The sequence below is a fragment of the Glossina fuscipes genome, unplaced genomic scaffold (assembly GCF_014805625.2).
Source record: "Glossina fuscipes isolate IAEA_lab_2018 unplaced genomic scaffold, Yale_Gfus_2 2, whole genome shotgun sequence".
In the NCBI taxonomy this organism is placed as follows: Eukaryota; Metazoa; Arthropoda; class Insecta; order Diptera; family Glossinidae; genus Glossina; species Glossina fuscipes.
In genome coordinates this window covers 14,189,859-14,195,594 of record NW_023998416.1, presented here as the reverse complement: position 1 = coordinate 14,195,594, position 5,736 = coordinate 14,189,859, and positions in this window count along the sequence as shown.

The following is a 5,736-nucleotide window of genomic DNA, read 5'->3' as shown; positions in this document are numbered from 1 at the left end:
GGAGTGCAACAGCACTCCGGCAATAACCACGACAACGGCAACAATAGCAATCAAACTAACAAAAACCGATAATAACAGACATGAACAAAAACTAATGAAAACATACCGGCACAAAAACGTCACAAACGCACAAGCAAACAGTGACTATATAAACACTTTATTAAATTTCAACTATCAATAGAATGGTAATGGTCTTACCACAATAAACAACAGAAACAAAAGGAGGAAAAAAAAATAAATAAAGAAGAAAAAGAGTAAACGAAGACACAAAAAGGCGAACCCTCTCACAAAAAATGTACTGAATACAGGGACCCTACGTATAAATGTGTAAATATTTTTGCTTATTATGCGCATATGTATATATATATATATATATATATGTAGGTATATATAACAGAAATTGCTATGTTTCGTTCGGTATTTTATGGTTTGTTATTGTTACACTGGTTATATAGACATATGCATGTGTGTGTATGTGTGTGTGTGTGTGTGTGCTTGAATTGCTTTTAACTAAAATTTTTTAAATGAAATTGGATTTCAAAGTGATTGCATTGCTTCACCTTTCCGTTTTGATATTGTAGCGAGTTTTTGCTCTTAATTTATGGTGTGTATAAAAATGCCTGCGGATTTATATGAATAGAAACGTGTGCTTGTATTGAATTGAGGAAATTGTATGGTTGTGAACTGAAGGTTATACGCTATATACTAAGGGTATTTATTTATCGGCTGATTTACATATTTGACAGGAAATAATACGAATTAGTGCGGAATACGAACTAAACGAGAACTATGGGCACATAGACACAGACCTAAACAACTAAGCAAGTGCAAAAATGTAGTAGGCACACGAGAAAGCCGTTAAAAGCCTTTTTGAAATGATTCAATTACAATAATTCTTTTCGCATTTTGCTTTAAAGACTTTTTCGAAGTGGTCTATAGGCTAACAAGTAAAAACCTCATAATCGCCTAATATTAATTTTTACTTCTTTCATATGATGAATCATTCAGGAGATGTCCCCTAGGCGTATAACACAGTGGCGAGCAGAGAAAAGTAGGGTGAAATAAAGAAATAGGGAGCGAGTGCAACTTGATGTGTGTATTCCCCATTAGTAAACTATGTTGAACCGCGCAGAGAGTTAAACCCGCGTCCAACGACTTGTTATTCGCAACTCTTATCTGCGACAATGGGATATCAATGTGGATCATCGTCTTGGGCGATTAATATGCCAAGGATACCATGTTGTCGATACCATTTGTCTGTGAAGTTTCTACCATAGACTGTAAACGGGCGATGAACGAGGGACCAACTGGGTATAACTAAGTTGATGTTATGCTAATGGCGGAACTAATATATCACTAAATAAGCTTGTAAGACGACGGTTACATGTCGCCGCTATCGACGAATCCATATTGTTTTTGCATAATATCAACTTTGAAGCGAAATGTGTCAAAATGTCATGATATTCCGATCATTAGTGAACAGATTCATGGGGTCAGTGACGCGCAAGCTTCATCGCAAGCCGAACATTCATGTTTTTCTTTTTTGTTTTTTACGCCAAAACACTTTTTCACGCATATTAACTTTTTCTCTCCGCTTCCCTTTCTCGACTTCTATTCCTTTTGGTATTTCATTTGTATTTCATTCTTTTCGCACTCACTGGTAATAAAATTCATTTCAGTTACAATAACAATTGTATCAATGCATGTAACAAAATACTATAACGACCGTAAGAAGCATTACTTAAGTGTCACTGTTGTGGTCAATGCCATGAAAATAAAATATAAAACGCATGCACTTTATGGAAAATTATTTGCCGAAGAAAATTCGTTTATCCTTGTAGCATATTGAAAGCACACACATGCTCTTAACGATTATTATAATCATATTTCGGGTTTTGTCATTGTCATGATGTAAACGCTAATTTCCTCACTTCGTCTCTGGCACTTAAGTTAAGGCATAAGAATCATCATAAAATGCTTACAATATTGATCGGGATTATATCCCAAGTCTGAAATAAAAGGTTGAATATTTAAAATGGAAAGTTGTCTCAAGGCGAATATGTTTGCTTCCAAATTGTTACATACAAACGCATAAAATTCAAGGTTTAAAGAAAATTTTCTTTCTTCTTTTATATAAGTGAATGCAAAAATAATTTTTTAAATTGTCATCATAATGTTAATAATCATCATCATCATAATATTCATAGTATACACCACGATATACTTACAACGATAAAGACTATCTTCAAAGTGATTTTTTACACGGATTTATAAAATTAATTGTTAGATACCACATCAATATTCGCTGGACTCTAAGGTAACCCGCATACCCTGTCGTTTTTTTAATAGATAAAAAGACAGTGGAATAGGTATACCCAGGCAAAATTCTTAGACGACTTACAAAATATTTTCAAACAAATTCAGGTCAGTTGCAAGTAAAGATCTGCTTCAGACTGAATAACTTGACAACTTTTTATTATATATTGAAAAATTACTTACGGGGCTATTGGTCAGATGTTGATCTATTTAAGATTGTTTTAAGAATTTGTTCCAACAATTTCGGTTTGTTACTTTCAAATTTAAAAATATAAACTTTAAAATTCTAATGAAAAAACGACTGCACGAAACAGTTATTAACCTCAAATTATTAAGCTTAAATCAACTTTAAGCCTTTTCTTGGGGCACTTTTTTACATAGAATACAAGAGCAATAAAATCCACTTTAAACAAGTTTACTCCTATCCAGTAGGATATCCAGAAGGATATTACTAAACCCGTACAAGATCTCACAAGGACCATCAATTCAGTTAAGCTTTGCTTAATGCATATTTCTAAACCTTACTCAAGGATAGTATGACTACTGTATTTTGAAGTTCTTATATAAAAAATTAACTATACTCGGGTTTATCAAGGCCGAATTTTCTCATATATATAACTATTTTGCTTTACAAAGAGTAAGTGTTTTTGAGAATGAGTTACAGTACATTTCAGCAATGTCACTGCTGCTCAAAACAGACGAAAAATGTGCGCTTACCCATAAAATAGGTTAATAGATTGAAAAATTTGAAATTTCTTAACGCTAAGGCTATTAAGGCAGCGCAGCGTAAATGATAGGTAAGTTAAAGTTGAAAGAACAGTCGCATAATTTGTTGGCAAATTACAAACTAGTAACACTAAGAATCTTTGTGATGATAACTTACTTACTCATTTTGTTCATTTTATTTTTTATATCATTCACCAAAGGATTAGGGTTATATTCATTTTGTCAAAATGTTTGCAACTCCCAGAAGGAAAGGTCAGAGATCCCAAAACGTGTATACATTGATCAGCATTGAGTTCTTAATCGATTTAAGCATGCCCGACAGCTTGTCTGTCTGCCTGTCCGTCTGTCTGTCGGTGTAATTTCTGTTGTAATCATTCTCCCGGTCGCAAAATCATAGCTATCGACATTACATGTTCTTTCATACAAGATAGTTTTGAAAATGTGACGAATCAGTCGAAGGATACGCCTACCAAGCCCACAGGCCTATTCAGCGAGGACTGTGAATGCGTTCGTTTTGCGCATATTTTGCTCCTTACGCTTAGAACACTACATAACAAATACCAGCCGCGCCCAACCAATATTAAGGAGTTTGAAAATTTAGTCCTTTTCCTTTTCAATAAGGGCGATAAAACTTTCGATCACGACTTGTTTAATATATGCTTTTGTATTTTGTTTTAGTTCTTTTAGTAAAAAAGCAAAAAAAAACTAAAATTAGTTTCTTAACGTTTACATAAAATAATTGCAATTGAATCTACCATTGATGATATCGATTAGGTTATGCATTGTGCGCTATCTTAAATTATGCGAGTATTTTGATGGAAATGGAAAAGTAACACGAAAGGAGTTATTCGAATCATTACAAATTTATTTAAACTAATTTTTCTCTAATATAATGAATTATTCTGATTTTGTAGTTATATGCATACTTGATTCAGTTTAATGGCAGACAATTTTTACATCATTACAAAGAATTTCAGCTTTCATATGTAAAAAGTTCAGAATAAGTGAACAAACAGTTTTTATCATCAAATTGGAACGAGAGCGTTACGTTTCGTCGTAATTGAAGCTACAATTATGCAACACATGGTGAAGCGTTTATTTCCGTACGCTGTGAGGATGATGCCTACGAGGATGAGTGCAAATATCAAATAAGTAGAAATGCTTGGTGAGTGGAGGACTTTCGTTTCACCTTACTTGAGTTACTTTGGCCATTTTCATAATTATCCACTTAAAGGCATTTACAGTAACTTCTTATGTATGCCGTGCACTTTATGCACTAACGTTCATAAAAATCCTCGGTTCCTTTTTACTTTGTTCCATGTAAACAGCAGCAAATACATTGCGAATCACGCTATATACTGAAAGGCGTCTCTCCTTAGGGTGGTGACTTTTAAAACTTTTGTTTTTATGTTGTGGGTTGCTTTCTGATTTCATACCCTTCCTTCGAAATCATCAATTGTATGTGTGCTATTTTCTTATTTATGTTTTCATCCGTCATTAGCTGCTTCATTAGCATTTCTAAGCATTTATCATATATCAGCACACATTCATTGTATACTGCGCCTTCGTATAGAAACAGTTTTATTAGCTTTAAAATGAGTAAATTATAGCGAAAATGTTTTCACAGTTTCGCAGGTTAATTATTTAATTTAAATATTTAATTTCAAATCCTTCCTAACGATATAATTAGCACTTTATAGAATGAACGTTGCGCACACCACGAAATTCATAAATTTCGAAGGACTTGTTCAACTTTTTAAACGACAGAGACAGAGGAAGGGAGAGAGAAGTGGTAAGAAACGAAAAATGCTCTTCGGATTTTTGAAAGTTTTGGTAGGAAGTTTAGCAACGATCATGCGCAGTTAACTATTTGAGGATAAATATTGACAGAATGTCCGATACTGCTTACCACTGAGGTCCTGATCGTTCTGAAAGTTTCTTCCCCCAGCCTTTGATCAAAGACAGTATTTTAGTGGCTATGTAAAGGCTTTTAATCTCTCTCTATCTCTCTAAGACTCGCTATTCAGCAAAATGTCTTCCAGAAAAATCCTATAAATATGAAATTGTGGTGATGGATAGTAGAAATGGACAAAAGTCATTTGAAATCCAAATAAAGGCAAATCATTTTCCTTCGTCATCTTTGATTGTATTTGTTAAATAACTTCAAAACAGAAGAACTTTAAGTAGAACTTTCTCGCTGATCTCCGGTTGCATTGGTTGGTTTGCATTTGCTTGTCATGTTTGCATTAGTTTGTTAAAGTTGCTATGTTAGTAATTCGCGTTAAAGTGTTGATTGCTAAGTTTCGTTAGTAAATAAGTTAGTAAAATTATTATTTATTTAATTATTAATTTTTTCTGCAAGCACCAGGCTGTTTAATCTTTCTGCTAAAAGTGGAAAGTTGTGTATAAAATAAATAAAATAAATAGAAGAATAAACAAGTAAACGTGCTATAGTGGGCCATGACATACGCTTACATACCTTACACCACTTTGCCTACTACAGCTATTCATGTAATGACTTTTTAAAATAATGCGTAGTGATCGAAAAAGCGTTCCGGCATAAATCATTTTCAATAGCGTTCGTTCTTTGGTCAAAACGCGGTGGTGTATCAAATTTCATTAAAATATCTCAACAATTGTGACTTGGAAATTGAAAGCAAAAAAAACAAGACAGGCAGCCGCAGGGACAATCTT